Source organism: Cryptomeria japonica, unplaced genomic scaffold (assembly GCF_030272615.1).
Source record: "Cryptomeria japonica unplaced genomic scaffold, Sugi_1.0 HiC_scaffold_98, whole genome shotgun sequence".
Classification (NCBI taxonomy): domain Eukaryota; kingdom Viridiplantae; phylum Streptophyta; class Pinopsida; order Cupressales; family Cupressaceae; genus Cryptomeria; species Cryptomeria japonica.
Window position 1 is genome coordinate 250,001 of NW_026728920.1, and position 20,000 is coordinate 270,000.

Genomic DNA, 20,000 nt, shown 5'->3' on the forward strand with positions numbered 1-20,000 from the left:
CGCTCCGAGGTGCGCAACATCGGTGCGCACCAAGGAGGGCTCCGAAGTGTGCTCCAAGGTGCGCACGATTCGGAGCTCGGTTTGCCCGGGGTGCGCACACCTTGGCTGGGTTGCGCACCCTTTGTGCGCTCCAAGGTGCGCACGAAGTCGGAGCTCGGTTTGCCCCGGGTGCGCACCTTCGCCAGGGTGCGCACCTTGATGCGCACGCCTTGGCTGGGCTGCGCACCTTGGTGGGCGCCATGGTGCGCACCTTTCGTGCGCTCCAAGGTGCGCACGAAGTCGGAGCTCGGTTTGCCCCGGGTGCGCACCTTGGTGGGCGCCATGGTGCACTCCGAGGTGCCCAAGATTGGTGCGCACCAAGGAGCGCTCCGAAGTGCGCTCCAAGGTGCGCAGGTGCGCGCGAAGTCGAAAGTTGGGTTAATTGTCCGGTTTGCCTCGGGTGCGCACCTTGCGTGCACCTTCGCCAGGGTGGGTGCCTTGGTGCGCACACCTTGGCTGGGCTGCGCACCCGGGCGCGCACACCTTGGCACCCGCGTTTCCTTCATTTTAAATTTTTTTTTTTTACAATCTCTCAAGTGGGAAATTCTATAATCTCAACTTTTTTTGCCTTTTCAGGAAACTTTTGAATGGAGCGCATCATTGGTGCGCTCCGAAGTGTGCTCCAAGGTGCGCACCTCTGGTGTGCTCCAAAGCTCTCTCTAGCTGCGTGCACCTGCCCCGGCCGCGCACCCGGCCCCGCCCAGCTTCGCTCACCTGTCCCGGGCGTCTGGTGCGGAACCTTAGAGTAAGAAACATCACCGTGCACCTTGGCCAACGTGCGCGACTCGACCGAGCGCGCACTGGCCGAGGTGCACACCGATTTCACCTGGGTGCGCGCGCAGCACCTCGGGCGCACCGGGGTGCGCGCACAACGCCCGGGTTGCACCGTGGCCTGTGTGCTCGGGGCGCCTCGGGTGCGCGCTCGGTGTCGCCCCCCGCGCGCGCGGTAGTGCGGGCAGCGCACCCCGGCCCGGCCCGGCCCCGACGAGAACGCAAACGGGCAAAAGGTTTATTCAAATAGCATTGCGACGCCCGGCGAAAAACTAAAAAAGGGTGCAACACCGGGACTTCCCGGGAGGTCACCCATCCCAGTACTACTCCGGCCCAAGCGCGCTTAACTGCGGAGTTCTGATGGGATCCGGTGCACTAACGCTGGTATGATCGCACCCGTTATGAGCTTGTCGCAGTGTGTACTTAGCAAACCGCGACCCACGTGCGAATCCACCCCGGCCACCCACCCCCGTCGAGGTGCACACCCTCCCTCGCGAAGTGCGCCCCGTTCGCCAAGTGTGAGCCCTGCCCGGGTGCGCGCACCTTGCTAGGGCGTCGGGTGTGCACCCGGCCCGGCCTACGTGCGTGCACCTGGACGGGGCGTCGTGTGCGTGCAGTGTCCCGTCTGCAACGCGGTGCCCACACACCACCTCGGGCGCAACGACCTGCGCTCACATGTGGGCCGAGTGCACCTTGGTGCATGTTCGGGGCGCCTCGGGTGCACGCTCGATCTTGCCCCGGTGCACCAAGGCGCTCGGTTTGCCCCGGGTGCGCACTTGGTGCAAGGTGGGCACCCAAAATAGGGATCAAGCACCAAAACACAAGTTTCGGGATGCAAAATGGGACCCAAGGACCACAAATGCGTTCCAAGACCCATGATGGGTCCACGAGAACAAAAATGTGTTCCGAGACTTAATAAACAAATATTGGGTTTTAGGAGAAGAAACATGCTCTGATGCCCAAAACGAGAATCGACCCCGAAAAGGCCACAGGCCAAAAGTGGGATGCGAGACAAAAAAAAATGGGACCCGAGGACCAAAATTGGGTTCCCAGGTCGAAGACAGGGCAACCGGACAAGAAACGACCTCTAAGGCTCGAAATGAGTCCCGACGACTAAAACTTGACAAGAAGCACCCATCAGGCACCCAACTCGACACCCATGGGATGCCGACCCACCCGGGCTTCCACCTAGCACACCTTGGCACCCACCCACCCTCGCACCCAACCTCGCACCCAACTTAGCACCTTTGAACCCACATTGGCACTCACCCTGACCCTGGCACCTTGGAACCCACATTGGCACTCACCTTGACCCTGGCACCCACCTTTGCACTCACCTTGGGACCCACCCTGGCTCCCACCTCGGCACCCACCCAGACACCCACCTTGGTTCCTTGGCACCCACCTTGGATCCTTGGCACCCACCCCGACACCCACCTTGGCACGCAACTTGGCTACTTGCCACCCACCTTGGCTCCTTGACGCCCACCCCGACAACCACCCCGTGACCTACCCTGGCTAGGGTTGGTGCACACCCACCCTGGTGCCCACCTTGGCACCCACCCCATGACCCACCTTGGCACGCACCTTAGTACCCACCCCGTTACCCACCCTAGGACCCACCCCGTGACCCACCTTGGCCAGGGTGGGTGCCTTGGTGCGCACAACTTGCCTGGGCTGCACACCAGGGCGGGCTCAAGATGGCACCCGCGTTCCGTTTTTTTCACTATCTTTCAAAACGGAAATTTTAAAATCTCGTTTTTTTTTTTTTTTTGCCTTTTCTGGAAATTAGTGAAGGCAGCGCATCAAAGGTGCGCAATGCTGGTGCGAACCCGGGAGCGCTCCGATGTGTGCTCCAAGGTGCGGCGTGCACGAAGTCCGAGCCCGGCTTGCCCCGGGTGCGCACCTCGCGTGCACCTTCGCCGGGGTGAGCACCTTGGCTGGGTTGCGCGCCCTGGTGCGCACCAAGGAGCGCTCTGAAGTGTGCTCCAAGGTGCGGCGTGCACGAAGTCGGAGCTCGGTTTGCCCCGGGTGTGCACCTCGGGTGCGCACCTCGCGTGCACCTTCGCTGCGGTGGGCACCTTGGCTGGGTTGCGCGCCTTGGTGGGCACCATGCAGTGCACGAAGTCGGAGCCCGGTTTGCCCCGGGCGCGCACCTCCGCCAGGGTGGGCACCTTGGTGCGCACAACTTGCCTGGGCTGCGCACCAGGAAGGGCTCAAGATGGCACCCGCGTTCCGTTTTTTTCACTATCTTTCAGAACGGAAATTTTAAAATATCGTTTTTTTTTGCCTTTTCTGGAAATTAGTGAAGGCAGCGCATCAAAGGTGCGCAACGCTGGTGCGAACCTGGGAGCGCTCCGATGTGTGCTCCAAGGTGCGGCGTGCACGAAGTCGGAGCCCGGTTTGCCCCGGGTGCGCCCTGGTGGGCACCATGGTGCGCACCAAGGAGCGCTCCGAAGTGTGCTCCAAGGTGCGGCCTGCACGAAGTCGGAGCCCGGTTTGCCCCGGGCGTGCACCGCGGGTGGGCACCTTGGTGCGCATGCCTTGCCTGGGCTGCGCACCAGGGCGGGCTCAAGATGGCACCCGCGTTCCGTTTTTTTCACTATCTTTCAAAACGGAAATTTTAAAATCTCATTTTTTTTTGCCTTTTCTGGAAATTAGTGAAGGCAGCGCATCAAAGGTGCGCACCTCGCTGCCCACCACGGTGCGCAACGCCGGTGGGCACCCGGGAGTGCTTCGAAGTGTGCTCCAAGGTGCTGCGTGCACGTTGTCGGAGCCCGGTTTGCCCCGGGTGCGCACCTCGCGTGCACCTTCGTCGGGGTGGGCACCTTGGCTGGGTTTGCCCCGGCTGCGCTCCGAAGCGGGGTTATTGGAGCGCCGCCTCTTTTTTTGTCGGAGCGTTTGGTGGGGTTTCTCGCATTGGCTCTTCCCAGGCCCGGTTGCCACCCTGGCGCGCACGAAGTCGGAAGTAGGGTTAATTGCCCGGGTGCGCACCTTTGCCAGGGTGGGCACCTTACCTGGGCTGTGCACCAGGGCGGGCTCAAGATGGCACCCGCGTTCCGTTTTTTTCACTATCTTTCAAAACGGAAATTTTAAAATCTCCTCTTTTTTTTGCCTTTTCTGGAAATTAGTGAAGGCAGCGCATCAAAGGTGCGCACCTCGCTGCCCACCTTGGTGTGCTCTGAGGTGCGCACCCGGGAGCGCTACGAAGTGTGCTCCAAGGTGCGGCGTGCACGTTGTCGGAGCCCGGTTTGCCCCGGGTGCGCACCTCGCCTGCACCTTGGCCGGGGTGGGCACCCTGGCTGGGTTTGCCCAGGGTGCGCTCCGAAGCGGGGTTACTGGAGCGCCCCCTCTTTTTTTGTCAGAGCGTTTGGTGGGGTTTCTCGCATTGGCTCTTCCCAGGCCCGGTTGTTGGGTGCGCTCCCACCCTGGCGCGCGCGAAGTTGGAAGTTGGGTTAATTGCCCGGGCGCTCACCTTCGCCAGGGTGGGCACCTTGGTGCGCACACCTTGGCTGGGCTGCGCACCAGGGCGGGCTCAAGATGGCACCAGCATTCCCTTTTTCTCACTATCTTTCAAAACGGAAATTTTAAAATCTCGTTTTTTTTTGCCTTTTATGGAAATTAGTGAAGGCATCGCATCAAAGGTGCGCACCTCGCTGCCCACCTTGGTGTGCTCCGAGGTGCCCACCACGGTGCGCTCCGAGGTGCCCACCACGGTGCGCAACGCCGGTGCGAACCCGGGAGCGCCCCGATGTGTGCTCCAAGGTGCGGCGTGCACGAAGCCGGACCCCGGTTTGCCCCGGGTGCGCACCTCGCGTGCACCTTGGTGCGCACACCTTGGCTGGGTTGCGCGGCCTGGTGGGCACCATGGTGCGCACCAAGGAGCGCTCCAAAGTGTGCTCCAAGGTGCGGCGTGCACGAAGTCCTAGCCCGGTTTGCCCCGGGTGCGCACCTTCGCCGCGGTGGGCACCATGGCGTGCACGAAGTCGGAGCCCGGTTTGCCCCGGGTGCGCACCTCGCGTGCACCTTCGCCGGGGTGGGCACCTCGGCTGGGTTGCGCGCCCTGGTGCGCACCAAGGAGCGCTCCGAAGTGTGCTCCAAGGTGCGGCGTGCACGAAGTCGGAGCCCGGTTTGCCCCGGGTGCGCACCTTCGCCGCGGTGGGCACCCTGGTGCGCACCATGGCGTGCACGAAGTCGGAGCCCGGTTTGCCCCGGGTGCGCACCTCGCGTGCACCTTCGGCGGGGTTGCGCGCCCTGGTGCGCACCAAGGAGCGCTCCGAAGTGTGCTCCAAGGTGCGGCGTGCACGAAGTCGGAGCCCGGTTTGCCCCGGGTGCGCACCTCGCGTGCACCTTCGGCGGGGTTGCGCGCCCTGGTGGGCACCATGGTGCGCACCAAGGAGCGCTCCGAAGTGTGCTCCAAGGTGCGGCGTGCACGAAGTCGGAGCCCGGTTTGCCCCGGGTGCGCACCTCGCGTGCACCTTCGCCGCGGTGGGCACCATGGCGTGCACGAAGTCGGAGCCCGGTTTGCCCCGGGTGCGCACCTCGCGTGCACCTTCGCCGGGGTGGGCACCTCGGCTGGGTTGCGCGCCCTGGTGCGCACCAAGGAGCGCTCCGAAGTGTGCTCCAAGGTGCGGCGTGCACGAAGTCGGAGCCCGGTTTGCCCCGGGTGCGCACCTCGCGTGCACCTTCGCCGCGGTGGGCACCATGGCGTGCACGAAGTCGGAGCCCGGTTTGCCCCGGGTGCGCACCCCGCGTGCACCTTCGCCGGGGTGGGCACCTCGGCTGGGTTGCGCGCCCTGGTGCGCACCAAGGAGCGCTCCGAAGTGTGCTCCAAGGTGCGGCGTGCACGAAGTCGGAGCCCGGTTTGCCCCGGGTGCGCACCTCGCGTGCACCTTCGCCGCGGTGGGCACCTTGGCTGGGTTGGGCACCATTGAGCGCTCCGAAGTGTGCTCCAAGGTGCGCACCATGGCCCTCCAAGGTGCGCAGCATGGCGTGCACGAAGTCGGAGCCCGGTTTGCCCCGGGTGCGCACCTCGCGTGCACCTTCGCCAGGGTGGGCACCTCGGTGCGCACACCTTCTCAATGTTTTCTTGCCTTTTCTGGAAATTGGTGAAGGCAGCGCATCAAAGGTGCGCACCTCGGTGTGCTCCGAGGTGCGAACCCGAGAGCGCTCCGAGGTGCCCACGAAGTCGAAAGTCGGGTTAATTGCATTGTTTTCCCCGGGTGCGCTCCGAGGTGCGCAACATCGGTGCGCACCAAGGAGGGCTCCGAAGTGTGCTCCAAGGTGCGCACGATTCGGAGCTCGGTTTGCCCGGGGTGCGCACACCTTGGCTGGGTTGCGCACCCTTTGTGCGCTCCAAGGTGCGCACGAAGTCGGAGCTCGGTTTGCCCCGGGTGCGCACCTTCGCCAGGGTGCGCACCTTGATGCGCACGCCTTGGCTGGGCTGCGCACCTTGGTGGGCGCCATGGTGCGCACCTTTCGTGCGCTCCAAGGTGCGCACGAAGTCGGAGCTCGGTTTGCCCCGGGTGCGCACCTTGGTGGGCGCCATGGTGCACTCCGAGGTGCCCAAGATTGGTGCGCACCAAGGAGCGCTCCGAAGTGCGCTCCAAGGTGCGCAGGTGCGCGCGAAGTCGAAAGTTGGGTTAATTGTCCGGTTTGCCTCGGGTGCGCACCTTGCGTGCACCTTCGCCAGGGTGGGCGCCTTGGTGCGCACACCTTGGCTGGGCTGCGCACCCGGGCGCGCACACCTTGGCACCCGCGTTTCCTTCATTTTAAATTTTTTTTTTTTACAATCTCTCAAGTGGGAAATTCTATAATCTCAACTTTTTTTGCCTTTTCAGGAAACTTTTGAATGGAGCGCATCATTGGTGCGCTCCGAAGTGTGCTCCAAGGTGCGCACCTCTGGTGTGCTCCAAAGCTCTCTCCAGCTGCGTGCACCTGCCCCGGCCGCGCACCCGGCCCCGCCCAGCTTCGCTCACCTGTCCCGGGCGTCTGGTGCGGAACCTTAGAGTAAGAAACATCACCGTGCACCTTGGCCAACGTGCGCGACTCGACCGAGCGCGCACTGGCCGAGGTGCACACCGATTTCACCTGGGTGCGCGCGCAGCACCTCGGGCGCACCGGGGTGCGCGCACAACGCCCGGGTTGCACCGTGGCCTGTGTGCTCGGGGCGCCTCGGGTGCGCGCTCGGTGTCGCCCCCGCGCGCGCGGTAGTGCGGGCAGCGCACCCCGGCCCGGCCCGGCCCCGACGAGAACGCAAACGGGCAAAAGGTTTATTCAAATAGCATTGCGACGCCCGGCGAAAAACTAAGAAAGGGTGCAACACCGGGACTTCCCGGGAGGTCACCCATCCCAGTACTACTCCGGCCCAAGCGCGCTTAACTGCGGAGTTCTGATGGGATCCGGTGCACTAACGCTGGTATGATCGCACCCGTTATGAGCTTGTCGCAGTGTGTACTTAGCAAACCGCGACCCACGTGCGAATCCACCCCGGCCACCCACCCCCGTCGAGGTGCACACCCTCCCTCGCGAAGTGCGCCCCGTTCGCCAAGTGTGAGCCCTGCCCGGGTGCGCGCACCTTGCTAGGGCGTCGGGTGTGCACCCGGCCCGGCCTACGTGCGTGCACCTGGACGGGGCGTCGTGTGCGTGCAGTGTCCCGTCTGCAACGCGGTGCCCACACACCACCTCGGGCGCAACGACCTGCGCTCACATGTGGGCCGAGTGCACCTTGGTGCATGTTCGGGGCGCCTCGGGTGCACGCTCGATCTTGCCCCGGTGCACCAAGGCGCTCGGTTTGCCCCGGGTGCGCACTTGGTGCAAGGTGGGCACCCAAAATAGGGATCAAGCACCAAAACACAAGTTTCGGGATGCAAAATGGGACCCAAGGACCACAAATGCGTTCCAAGACCCATGATGGGTCCACGAGAACAAAAATGTGTTCCGAGACTTAATAAACAAATATTGGGTTTTAGGAGAAGAAACATGCTCTGATGCCCAAAACGAGAATCGACCCCGAAAAGGCCACAGGCCAAAAGTGGGATGCGAGACAAAAAAAAATGGGACCCGAGGACCAAAATTGGGTTCCCAGGTCGAAGACAGGGCAACCGGACAAGAAACGACCTCTAAGGCTCGAAATGAGTCCCGACGACTAAAACTTGACAAGAAGCACCCATCAGGCACCCAACTCGACACCCATGGGATGCCGACCCACCCGGGCTTCCACCTAGCACACCTTGGCACCCACCCACCCTCGCACCCAACCTCGCACCCAACTTAGCACCTTTGAACCCACATTGGCACTCACCCTGACCCTGGCACCTTGGAACCCACATTGGCACTCACCTTGACCCTGGCACCCACCTTTGCACTCACCTTGGGACCCACCCTGGCTCCCACCTCGGCACCCACCCAGACACCCACCTTGGTTCCTTGGCACCCACCTTGGATCCTTGGCACCCACCCCGACACCCACCTTGGCACGCAACTTGGCTACTTGCCACCCACCTTGGCTCCTTGACGCCCACCCCGACAACCACCCCGTGACCTACCCTGGCTAGGGTTGGTGCACACCCACCCTGGTGCCCACCTTGGCACCCACCCCATGACCCACCTTGGCACGCACCTTAGTACCCACCCTGTTACCCACCCTAGGACCCACCCCGTGACCCACCTTGGCCAGGGTGGGTGCACCCACCCTGGTGCCCACCTTGGCACCCACCCATCCTAGCACCCAGCCTGTGACCGGGCTTGGAACCCAACCTTGCACCCGTCTTGGCCAGTGTGGGTGCGCACCCATCCTGGCACCCACGTTGTGACACACCCTTTAACCCACGCACCCTAGCAGCCACGTTGGCACCCACCTTGGAACACAACCTAGCAACTTGGCACCCACCCCGTGACCCACCTTGGCATCCACCATAGCAGTCGCCCACTTGGCACCCACCTTGGAACCCAAGTTGGCACCCACCTCGGCACCCACCTTGACACTTGTGGACCCACCTTGCCACTCACCCTAGCATCGACCCATCCTAGCACCCACCCTGGCACCTTTGCACCCTAGCACTCACCCATCCTAGCACCTAACCTGTGACCCACCTTGACACTCACCCTCGCACCCACCTTGGAACCCAACCTAGCACCCACCCACCCTGACACCAACCCTAGCACCTACCCACCCTTGCACCCACCCTGTGACCCATCTTGGCACCCACCCATCCTACCACTCAACCTATCACCCACCTTCTCACCCACCTTGGCATCCACCTTAGCACCCACCCACACTGGCACCTTGGCACCCACCTCGGGCAAGGTGGGTGCACACCCACCCTGACACCCAATTTAGAACCAACCGAGCATGTTACCCACCTTGGCACCCACATTGCAGCCCACCCTAGTACCCACCCTATGACCCACATTGGCATCCACACCCTAGCACCCAGGCACCTCGACACCCGCCTTGACACGCACCCTAGCACTAAACCTGTGACCCACCTTGGAACTCACCCTAGAACCCACCCACCCTGTGAACCACCTTGGCATCCACCTTAGCACCCACCCACCTTGGCACCCACTCTAGCACTCACCCATCCTAACACCCAACTTGTTACCCACCTTGGCACCCGCCCTCGCGTCCACCTTGAAACCCACCCTAGCACCCACCCACGCAGGAGCCCACCTTGGCACCCAACCTAACACCCACGCATCCTGGCACCCAACTTGTGACCCACCTTGGAACCCACCCTAGTACCCACCTTTGAACCCACTATATCACCAACCCACCTTGGCACCCACCCTATGACCCTCTTTGGAATCCACCCTAGCACGCACCCACCCTGGCACCCACCATGGAGCGCACCCTAGCACCCACCCACCTCGGCACGCACCTCAACACCCACCTTGGTGTGCGCACTGCGCCAACCTCTCAAAGACCCTATGTGGTGCGCTCCAAAGTGTACACCTTTGGTGCGCTCCAAGGTGCGCACCTTTGGTGCACACCGAGGTGCACACCAAAGTGTGCACCGAGGTGAGCACCAAAGTGCACTCCAAGGTGCACACCAAGGCGTGCACCTTTGGTGCGGTCAATGCAAACGAATTCGGAAGTTGGGGTCGATGTCCTAATCGCTGCTGCAGACTACACGTATGAGAATCGGACAAATAGCTTTATATAGGGGAGGTGTTGCGTTTGATGGGTCGACTCCCCTGGTTGTGTGCACTGCACCAACTTCAAAGACCCTGTCTTGTTTAAGAAGTCAAAAGTTGGGGTGGATGTCCTAATCATTGCTGCAGTCTACGCATGTATGAGAATCAGACAAATAGCTTATATAGGGGAGGTGTTGCATTCGGTGGGTTGACTCCCCTGGTTGTGCGCACTGCGCCAACCTCAAAGACCCCGCATAGCAGAAGAAGTCGGAAGTCGGATTTTGGTGAGCACCAAGGCGTGCACCTTTGGTGCGGTCAACGCAGACGAATTCAGAAGTTGGGGTGGATGTCCTAATCGTTGTTGCAGGCTACACATGTATGAGAATCAGACAAATAGCTTATATAGGGGAGGTGTTGGGTTTGATGGGTCAACTCCCTTGGTTGTGCGCATTACGCCAACCTCAAAGACCTTGTTTTCGTTAAGAAGTCAAAAGTTGGGGTCAATGTCCTAATGGCTCCTGTAGGCTACACATGTATGAGAATCGGACAAATAGCTTATATAGGGGAGGTGTTGGGTTTGATGGGTCGACTCCCCTGGTTGTGCGCATTACGTCAACCTCAAAGACCTTGTTTTCGTTAAGAAGTCAAAAGTTGGGGTCGATGTCCTAATTGCTCCTGTAGACTACACATGTATGAGAATCAGACAAATAGCTTATATAGGGGAGGTGTTGGGTTTGATGGGTTGACTCCCCTAGTTGTTCGCATTACACCAACCTCAAAGACCTTGTTTTCGTTTAGAAGCCGAAAGTTGGGGTCGATGTCCTAATTGCTCCTGCAGGCTACGCATGTATGAGAATCAGACAAATAGCTTATATAGGGGAGGTGTTGGGTTTGATGGGTCGACTCCCCTGGTTGTGCGCATTGCGCCAACCTCAAAGACCCTGCATTGCGGATGAAGTCGAAAGTCAGAGTTTGGTGTGCTACAAGGTGTGGTCGAAGGTGCTCACCTAGGTGTGCACCTTTGGAGCGCAGGAAAAGTGCCCTCCAAAAGTGCGCACCTTTGGAGTGCACAAAAGTGCCCTCCAAAAGTGCGCACCTTTGGAGCGCACAAAAGTGCCCTCCAAAAAGTGCCCTCCAAAAGTGCGCACCTTTGGAGCGCACAAAAGTGCCCTCCAAAAAGTGCCCTCCAAAAGTGCGCACCTTTGGAGTGCAGAAAAGTGCCCTCCAAAAAGTGCCCTCCAAAAGTGTGCACCTTTGGAGTGCACAAAAGTGCCCTCCAAAAGTGCGCACCTTTGGAGCGCAGAAAAGTGCCCTCCAAAAAGTGCCCTCCAAAAGTGCGCACCTTTGGAGCGCAGAAAAGTGCCCTCCAAAAAGTGCCCTCCAAAAGTGCGCACCTTTGGAGCGCAGAAAAGTGCCCTCCAAAAAGTGCCCTCCAAAAGTGCGCACCTTTGGAGCGCAGAAAAGTGCCCTCCAAAAAGTGCCCTCCAAAAGTGCGCACCTTTGGAGCGCACAAAAGTGCCCTCCAAAAAGTGCCCTCCAAAAGTGCGCACCTTTGGAGCGCACAAAAGTGCCCTCCAAAAGTGCGCACCTTTGGAGCGCACAAAAGTGCCCTCCAAAAGTGCGCACTTTTGGTGCGCACCAAGGCGCTGGTTCGGTCGTTGCAGGCGAGTTCGGAAGTTGGGGTCGATGTCCTGAGCGGAGGTGCAAACTACACAGGTGTCGGAATCGGACAAATAGCTTATATAGGGGAGGTGTATGCTTCGATGGGTCGACTCCCCAGGTTGAGCGCACCGCGCCAACCTCAAAGACCCTACGGTATGGATGAAGTCGGAAGTTGGGTCCGATGACCGATTCGATTAGTAGGTATGCTCATGAGGTCGGAATTTGGGTCCGATGACCTGCCATGTGCAGGAAGGCGAATGTTGGCACTGTGCGTTGCAAGGTGCACACCAAGGTGCTGGTGCGGTCTTTTTAGTCGAGTTCGGAAGTTGGGGTCGATGTCCTGATCGGAGGTGCAAGCTACACAGGTGTGGGAATCGGACAAATAGCTTATATAGGGGAGGTGTATGCTTCGTTGGGTCGACTCCCCGGGTTGAGCGCACCGCGCCAACCTCAAAGACCCTACGGTATGGATGAAGTCGGAAGTTGGGTCCGATGACCGATTCGATATGTAGGCATACTCGCGAGGTCGGAATTTGGGTCCGATGACCTGCCATGTGCAGGAAGGCGAATGTTGGCACTGTGCGTTGCAAGGTGCGCACCAAGGCGCTGGTTCGGTCGTTGCAGGCGAGTTCGGAAGTTGGGGTCGATGTCCTGATCGGAGGTGCAAACTACACAGGTGTGGGAATCGGACAAATAGCTTATATAGGGGAGGTGTATGCTTCGTTGGGTCGACTCCCCGGGTTGAGCGCACCGCGCCAACCTCAAAGACCCTACGGTATGGATGAAGTCGGAAGTTGTGTCCGATGACCGATTCGATATGTAGGCATACTCGCGAGGTCGGAATTTGGGTCCGATGACCTGCCATGTGCAGGAAGGCGAATGTTGGGACTGTGCGTCGCAAGGTGCGCACCAAGGCGCTGGTGCCGTCGTTGCAGTCGAGTTCGGAAGTTGGGGTCGATGTCCTGGTCAGAGGTGCAAACTACACAGGTGTGGGAATCGGACAAATAGCTTATATAGGGGAGGTGTATGCTTCGATGGGTCGACTCCCCGGGTTGAGCGCACCGCGCCAACCTCAAAGACCCTACAGTATGGATGAAGTCGGAAGTTGGGTCCGATGACCGATTCGATACGTAGGCATATTGGCGAGGTCTGAATTTGTGTCCGATGACCTGCCATGCGCAGGAAGGCGGAATTTGGGTCCGATGACCGAGTTGATGGCGTGCCATGCGCAGAAAGGCGGAATTTGGGTCCGATGACCGAGTTGATGTTGATGGCCCGCCATGCACAGGAAGGCGGAATTTGGGTCCGATGACCGATTTGAAGGCGTGCCATGCGCAGAAAGGCGGAGTTTGGGTCCGATGACCGAGTTGATATTGATGGCCCGCCATGCGCAGGAAGGCGGAATTTGGGTCCGATGACCTGACATACGCATGGAGTCCGACTCGGGGGCCGATGTTCGATTCGATGACTTGCATTGTGGGTAAAGTCGGAAGTTGTGGTCTTTGACCCGATTCGATGACCAGACTTCGGCTGCTTGAGAATCGGACAAATAACTTATATAGGGGAGGTAGTGTTCTCGAGCATCCTCCCCCCGTGCCCGTTTATGTCGATTGATGCTGGTGCTCGACTGGTTGGAGCGCTCGGATGCAAAAATCTTGCACCAGGATTTATCGATTGTGATGGACACGGCAAGTCTCCTGATTGCTATGCAGGAGCTCATCGTGAATCTCTATGCGGCCTTGGTATGGACTCGACCTGCGGAATGGTTCGGCAATGGTAGTCGCTCCAACACGTCCTTGCAATGGCCACAGAGGTGATTCGACTAGAGCTCCAGTCTAGCTTTTGGGTTGCTTGGCGGACTGGTATAGCCGCGATCGAGTTCCGGCCATGAACGTTTTAGATAGCTCTTGGGCTTTCTGGGACGGAAGTCGGAAGTTTGGGCTGTTGTCCGATTTGATGACCATTCTTCGGATGTGTGAGAATCGGACAAATAACTTATATAGGGGACTGTGTTGTCTCACGCAGCCCCCTCCGTGCCCCTCTATCTCGACCGATGTTGGTGCTTGAAAGGGTTGGGATCGCTCGGATTTATAAACGTGCACCACCATTTGTCGAGTGTGAGGGACGCGGCAGGTCTCCTAAATGCTATACGGGCGCTCTCTGAGAATCTCTATCCGGCCTCGACACAGACTAGTCTTGCTGAATGGTTTGGCACTGGTAGTCGATCCAACACGTCGTTGTTGTGGCCGCCTAGGCGATTCGATTCGAGCCCCCGTCTAGCTTTTGGGTTGCTTGGCGGATTTTGCCCTATCCGCAAGTGAGCTCGGTCCCTAAACGTTCGAGAAACCCGATTGCTATGCGCCGACTCTCTTTCTTGCGAGCCTCCATCTAGCTTTTGGGTCTCTACGGAACGGAAGTCGGAATCTGGGACCGTTGTTTGATTCGACGAGGCAGACTACGGTTGTGCGAGAATCGGACAAATAACTTATATAGGGGAGGTGTTGACTGGAGCATTCTCCCCCGTGCCCCTCTAACTCGACCAATGCTGGCGCTCGAACGGTGGTAGCGCTCGGATTTTCGTTGAGCGCCAGCATTGGTCGATTTAGAGGGGCATGCGAGATTCCCGAATGCTATGCGAGGGCTCTGACGGAAATGTCTATTGGTTTCGGTATGGATGCAATTGCGAGTGGTTCGGCAAAGGTAGTCGTTCCGATGCGTCCATGTCGTGGCCAAATCGATAATTCGATTTGAGCCCTCGTATAGCATTTGGGTCTCTCGATGTGATTCCGCATTCCAGTCCCTTTGGGCACTGCTTGAGCCGCATCCCAGGGGGTTCCCTTCCCAATAATCTGCCTCGCAACCCGATTGCTATGCGGTGAGGCTCCTCGGCCGCCTCGGAACTATCTGTGTATCAGACGCATCGCGGGATAAGGGGTTGGCAACGGTAGTCGCCCCAAGCGCGTCCGATGCTTGGACCATTCCGAGGCGGCCCTGAAGCCTCTTCCGTCTAGCCGTTGGGTCCTTCTCGCCGCATCCCTTGCCTCGCACCCCGATTGCTATGCGGTGAGGCTCCTCGGCCGCCTTGGAACTATCTGTGTATCAGACGCATCGCGGGATAAGGGGTTGTCACTGGTAGTCGCCCCAAGCGCGTCCGATGCTTGGACCATTCCGAGGCGGCCCTGAAGCCTCTTCCGTCTAGCCGTTGGGTCCTTCTCGCCGCATCCCTCGACTCGCACCCCGATTGCTATGCGGTGAGGCTCCTCGGCCGCCTTGGAACTATCTGTGTATCGGACGCGTCGCGGGATAAGGGGTTGTCACTGGTAGTCGCCCCAAGCGCGTCCGATGCTTGGACCATTCCGAGGCGGCCCTGAAGCCTCTTCCGTCTAGCCGTTGGGTCCTTCTCGCCGCATCCCTCGCCTCGCACCCCGATTGCTATGCGGTGAGGCTCCTCGGCCGCCTTGGAACTATCTGTGTATCGGACGCGTCGCGGGATAAGGGGTTGTCACTGGTAGTCGCCCCAAGCGCGTGCGATGCATGGACCATTCCCAGGCGGCCCTGAAGCCTCTTCCGTCTAGCCGTTGGGTCCTTCTCGCCGCATCCCTCGCCTCGCACCCCGATTGCTATGCGGTGAGGCTCCTCGGCCGCCTTGGAACTATCTGTGTATCGGACGCGTCGCGGGATAAGGGGTTGTCACTGGTAGTCGCCCCAAGCGCGTCCGATGCTTGGACCATTCCGAGGCGGCCCTGAAGCCTCTTCCGTCTAGCCGTTGGGTCCTTCTCGCCGCATCCCTCGCCTCGCACCCCGATTGCTATGCGGTGAGGCTCCTCGGCCGCCTTGGAACTATCTGTGTATCGGACGCGTCGCGGGATAAGGGGTTGTCACTGGTAGTCGCCCCAAGCGCGTCCGATGCTTGGACCATTCCGAGGCGGCCCTGAAGCCTCTTCCGTCTAGCCGTTGGGTCCTTCTCGCCGCATCCCTCGCCTCGCACCCCGATTGCTATGCGGTGAGGCTCCTCGGCCGCCTTGGAACTATCTGTGTATCGGACGCGTCGCGGGATAAGGGGTTGTCACTGGTAGTCGCCCCAAGCGCGTCCGATGCTTGGACCATTCCGAGGCGGCCCTGAAGCCTCTTCCGTCTAGCCGTTGGGTCCTTCTCGCCGCATCCCTCGCCTCGCACCCCGATTGCTATGCGGTGAGGCTCCTCGGCCGCCTTGGAACTATCTGTGTATCGGACGCATCGCGGGATAAGGGGTTGTCACTGGTAGTCGCCCCAAGCGCGTCCGATGCTTGGACCATTCCGAGGCGGCCCTGAAGCCTCTTCCGTCTAGCCGTTGGGTCCTTCTCGCCGCATCCCTCGCCTCGCACCCCGATTGCTATGCGGTGAGGCTCCTCGGCCGCCTTGGAACTATCTGTGTATCGGACGCGTCGCGGGATAAGGGGTTGTCACTGGTAGTCGCCCCAAGCGCGTCCGATGCTTGGACCATTCCGAGGCGGCCCTGAAGCCTCTTCCGTCTAGCCGTTGGGTCCTTCTCGCCGCATCCCTCGCCTCGCACCCCGATTGCTATGCGGTGAGGCTCCTCGGCCGCCTTGGAACTATCTGTGTATCGGACGCGTCGCGGGATAAGGGGTTGTCACTGGTAGTCGCCCCAAGCGCGTCCGATGCTTGGACCATTCCGAGGCGGACCTGAAGCCTCTTCCGTCTAGCCGTTGGGTCCTTCTCGCCGCATCCCTCGCCTCGCACCCCGATTGCTATGCGGTGAGGCTCCTCGGCCGCCTTGGAACTATCTGTGTATCGGACGCGTCGCGGGATAAGGGGTTGTCACTGGTAGTCGCCCCAAGCGCGTCCGATGCTTGGACCATTCCGAGGCGGCCCTGAAGCCTCTTCCGTCTAGCCGTTGGGTCCTTCTTGCCGCATCCCTCGCCTCGCACCCCGATTGCTATGCGGTGAGGCTCCTCGGCCGCCTTGGAACTATCTGTGTATCGGACGCGTCGCGGGATAAGGGGTTGTCACTGGTAGTCGCCCCAAGCGCGTCCGATGCTTGGACCATTCCGAGGCGGCCCTGAAGCCTCTTCCGTCTAGCCGTTGGGTCCTTCTCGCCGCATCCCTCGCCTCGCACCCCGATTGCTATGCGGTGAGGCTCCTCGGCCGCCTTGGAACTATCTGTGTATCGGACGCATCGCGGGATAAGGGGTTGTCACTGGTAGTCGCCCCAAGCGCGTCCGATGCTTGGACCATTCCGAGGCGGCCCTGAAGCCTCTTCCGTCTAGCCGTTGGGTCCTTCTCGCCGCATCCCTCGCCTCGCACCCCGATTGCTATGCGGTGAGGCTCCTCGGCCGCCTTGGAACTATCTGTGTATCGGACGCGTCGCGGGATAAGGGGTTGTCACTGGTAGTCGCCCCAAGCGCGTCCGATGCTTGGACCATTCCGAGGCGGACCTGAAGCCTCTTCCGTCTAGCCGTTGGGTCCTTCTCGCCGCATCCCTCGCCTCGCACCCCGATTGCTATGCGGTGAGGCTCCTCGGCCGCCTTGGAACTATCTGTGTATCGGACGCGTCGCGGGATAAGGGGTTGTCACTGGTAGTCGCCCCAAGCGCGTCCGATGCTTGGACCATTCCGAGGCGGCCCTGAAGCCTCTTCCGTCTAGCCGTTGGGTCCTTCTCGCCGCATCCCTCGCCTCGCACCCCGATTGCTATGCGGTGAGGCTCCTCGGCCGCCTTGGAACTATCTGTGTATCGGACGCGTCGCGGGATAAGGGGTTGTCACTGGTAGTCGCCCCAAGCGCGTCCGATGCTTGGACCATTCCGAGGCGGACCTGAAGCCTCTTCCCTCTAGCCGTTGGGGCTTTCTCGCCGCATCCCTCGCCTCGCACCCCGATTGCTATTCGGTGAGGCTCCTCGGCCGCCTTGGAACTATCTGTGTATCGGACGCATCGCGGGATAAGGGGTTGGCAGTGGTAGTCGCCCCAAGCGCGTCCGATGCTTGGACCATTCCGAGGCGGCCCTGCAGCCTCTTCCGTCTAGCCGTTGGGGCCATCTCGCTGCATCCCCCACCTCGCACCACGATTGCTATGCGGTGAGGCTCCTTGGCCGCCTCGGAACTATCTGTGTATCGGACGCATCGCGGGATAAGGGGTTGTCACTGGTAGTCGCCCCAAGCGCGTCCGATGCTTGGACTATTCCGAGGCGGCCCTGCAGCCTCTTCCGTCTAGCCGTTGGGGCCATCTCGCCGCATCCCCCAGCTCCTCGGCCGCCTCGGAACTATCTGTGTATCGGACGCATCGCGGGATAAGGGGTTGGCAGTGGTAGTCGCCCCAAGCGCGTCCGATGCTTGGACTATTCCGAGGCGGCCCTGTGGCCTCTTCCGTCTAGCCGTTGGGGCCATCTCGCCGCATCCCTCACCTCGCACCCCCATTGCTATGCGGTGAGGCTCCTCGGCCGCCTTGGAACTGTCTTCGTATCGGAAGCATCGCGGGATAAGGGGTTGTCACTGGTAGTCGCCCCAAGCGCGTCCGATGCTTGGACTATTCCGAGGCGGCCCTGCAGCCTCTTCCGTCTAGCCGTTGGGGCCATCTCGCCGCATCCCCCACCTCGCACCCGGATTGCTATGCGGTGAGGCTCCTCGGCCGCCTTGGAACTATCTTCGTATCGGACGCATCGCGGGATAAGGGGTTGTCACTGGTAGTCGCCCCAAGCGCGTCCGATGCTTGGACTATTCCGACGCGGCCCTGTGGCCTCTTCCGTCTAGCCGTTGGGGCCATCTCGCCGCATCCCCCACCTCGCACCCCGATTGCTATGCGGTGAGGCTCCTCGGCCGCCTTGGAACCATCTTCGTATCGGACGCATCGCGGGATGAGGGGTTGTCACTGGTAGTCGCCCCAAGCGCGTCCGATGCTTGGACCATTCCGAGGCGGCCCTGAAGCCTCTTCCGTCTAGCCGTTGGGGCCTTCCCGCCCCATCCCTCGCCTCGCACCCCCGATTGCTATGCGGTGAGGCTCCTCGGCCGCCTTGGAACCATCTGTGTATCGGACGCATCGCGGGATAAGGGGTTGGCACTGGTAGTCGCCCCAAGCGCGTCCGATGCTTGGAGCATTCCGAGGTGGCCCTGAAGCCTCTTCCGTCTAGCCGTTGGGGCCTTCCCGCCCCATCCCTCGCCTCGCACCCCGATTGATATGCGGTGAGGCTCCTCGGCCGCCTTGGAACTATCTGTGTATCGGACGCATCGCGGGATAAGGGGTTGGCACTGGTAGTCGTCCCAATCGCGTCCGATGCTTGGACCATTCCGAGGCGGCCCTGCAGCCTCTTCCGTTTAGCCGTCGGGGCCTTCCCGCCGCATCCCTCGCCTCGCATCCCGATTCCTATGCGGTGAGTCTTCTCGGCCGCCGCGGAACTATACCTGTTATTGCTACTGCATCCTTCGGCTGGTAACCTCCTCTGCCGCCTTGGAACGTTCTCTTTGTCGGACGCGTCGCGGGATAAGGGGTTGGCACTGGTAGTCGCCCCAAGCGCGCCCGATGCATAGACCGCTCCGAGTTGACCTTGCTTTCAGCCTCTCACATGCATAGACCTCTCTGAGTCGACCCTGCAGCCTCTCACGTTTAGCCTTTGGAATCTCGCCTCACAACATGATTGCTATCCTTGATGCATCCCTTGCCTCGAGCCCTGATTGCTTTCTTGGCTGCATCCCTCCTCTCCTCACAGCCCGGTTGTCATCACTGCTTCATCCGTCGCTTCATGCATTCTGGCTGCTGGGCCCTTCCCACCGCACACCTCGATTGCTATCTCTTCTGCATCACACACCCCGATTGCTATCTCTGCTACATCCCTCGGCTCTCACTTCTGCATCCTTCGCCTCCCACCTCGATTGCTATCAATGCTGCATCCGTAACCTCACACCCCGATTGCTATGCGGGGAGGCTCCTTGGCCGCCTTGGAAATTTCTGTGTGTCGGACGCACCGCGGGATAAGGGGTTGGCACTGGTAGTCGCCCCAAGTGCGCCCGATTCTTAGACCGCTTCGAGGTGACCTCGTAGCCTCTTTCGTCCAGGCTTCCTGCCTTCAACGCCCTTTTTACACCTCGATTGCTATGCGCGGGCTCGTTGGCGTCTATCACCTCTCTGCGAAGAGTGGCACGATGATTGTTGGGGTAAATCGTAGCAGTCCGATCTCTGGCCTTGGGCCATTGTGAGGGCTGATCGATTTCCTGTGCGCATCTCGTGTTCGCCCAGTAACAGACTCGACGACTTGTAATCGGTCTTGTTCCCGATTGTTCCTGGAGGTAGTCTTCGGAACTCTTGGATTTGACCTGTCACTCGAACTGTCCTCTTCCGAGGATGCTTGTGTGTGTGTGCTTGTGCCATTTCCTTGGCGGTATTAACGAGATATTAAAGAGCGG

At 60.4% G+C, this 20,000-nt stretch overlaps 2 non-coding genes across 2 annotated transcripts; both read right to left on the reverse strand.

Annotated features, from left to right (window-relative positions):
- Positions 1–1,089: 1,089 nt before the first annotated feature.
- On the reverse strand, positions 1,090–1,208 carry LOC131864959 (5S ribosomal RNA). Its single transcript, XR_009363685.1, has one exon. It is a non-coding gene; the product is annotated as a 5S ribosomal RNA (ribosomal RNA).
- Positions 1,209–7,123: 5,915 nt separating this feature from the next.
- Positions 7,124–7,242, reverse strand: LOC131864960 (5S ribosomal RNA). Its single transcript, XR_009363686.1, has one exon. It is a non-coding gene; the product is annotated as a 5S ribosomal RNA (ribosomal RNA).
- Between the last annotated feature and the right edge of the window lie 12,758 nt (positions 7,243–20,000).